Consider the following 1,575-nt stretch of genomic DNA (forward strand, 5'->3'; position numbering starts at 1 on the left):
TTTATTATTTTATTTTATTTGTTTATTTATTTAATCGCTTCTCGGCCTTTTGGCTAAGATCAAGTGTTTATTTATTTATTTTATTTAGTGTGTATGGCCAGCTCAGCCCACCAGGGGGGGGTGATGCTGGCTGGCATGTGGTGCTGGGGGATTGAACCGCGGTCCCTGTGCGTTGCTAAGCTTAGCTTGTTCTAAATAGGTGCTTTAGACCACTGAGCCATCTCACCAGCCCCCCCCCATTACTTTAAAAATAGCCTCTATATTACCTATTACACAAACCACAACTGGTGTTGCCTTCAAGGCTGTATGTAGAGTTTTGCAGGTATTTCTGCAGACTATCAGATGGCTAAGGGCGGAGTTTGAGGGCAGGTTCAGGAACACATGAGGAGCTGATTGGGGGCTCCCTTGTGTGAGCAGGAAAGGTAAAAGGAAGTTGAAACCAGGGCTGGGGTGGGGAAGAAGGAAGTGGTCGCTGGGAAGATAAACTGTTGTTTTGGGGATTCAGTCATATTGACTCAGGGCCATGATAATTTAGCAGTTTGTACTCGGACCAGAACCTATCAACCTTGGCTACAGAAGTTATTTACATGTGGTCTGAGGCAGATACATCTGCACTGAAGTTCTACTGACCCAAAACTCCCTTCTTCTCAGACCCCTTCCCTTCACAACCTGGACCAAACTGCTGCCATTTTGTGCTTTTGGGTTTCCCTACAAAAGGGTAATTGATGGGGCTGGGGAGATGGCTCAGTGGAATAAGCACTTCCCTGCCAAGTGCAAGGGCCTGAGTTCAATCCCCGGTTCCACAAAAAAAAAAAAGGTAATTGATGTTCAGCTGGCAAAGATATTTTATTTGATTTATGAGGTATTGGACAATATAGGTCTTTTGGATTTGTTTGCTTGTGTACTGGGGATTGAACCTGGGGCCTTTGCACCGAACTACGTCCCAGTGTTGTAGGCAGCTGAATTAAATAGAAATACTATAGGATTATAGGTAGTCAGAGAGCGCCAGGCCCTCAAGGAGACAAGATGGAAGACAAGGTGACTTTGCAACTTGGAAGACAGACACTCACTCCCATATGGGCCACACCTCAAGGCCAAGACAAAAGAGGAAACACAGCTACATATTTCTCTAGGGAGGGGCATCAGGGATTGATATTCTAAATAGGTATCAATCACCTTGAAAGAGCCCAAATGAGTCAAGAGCCCAACCCCCAACAGGAAGAGACCCTGTCCCTATTCATGCCCACTTGCTCTACATGACTCACTTCCCCATTTGGTATTGGATTTAATCCCTTTTACCTGAGCAATGGTGCTTGTAATCTCATTGGTTGACCATAGTTTTGTCCCACCTCCTGCCCACCTAAGCGAGTTCCCATGTCTTCTCCACCACTTTAGACCCACCTCACCACATGGTTTTCCTCTATATAAAAGTCCCTGGAAGAGACAACTTCCCGGGGACAACCCGCTCAGGCCCCCCTCCTGTCCATCTCTTGGATAGGAGCTTTCTTTCCCTCAAAGAATATATTCTGCTCATAACCTCCATTTGTTCCTATACTTCATTCTTCAGGTTTTTTC

General features: G+C 45.7%; 1 pseudogene; it reads left to right on the plus strand.

Annotated features, from left to right (window-relative positions):
* Window positions 1–33: 33 nt before the first annotated feature.
* LOC111815110 lies at window positions 34–183 on the plus strand (annotated as a pseudogene).
* Window positions 184–1,575: the final 1,392 nt, after the last annotated feature.

The sequence above is a fragment of the Octodon degus genome, unplaced genomic scaffold (genome assembly GCF_000260255.1).
Source record: "Octodon degus isolate 3935 unplaced genomic scaffold, OctDeg1.0 scaffold00011, whole genome shotgun sequence".
NCBI classification, from domain to species: Eukaryota; Metazoa; Chordata; class Mammalia; order Rodentia; family Octodontidae; genus Octodon; species Octodon degus.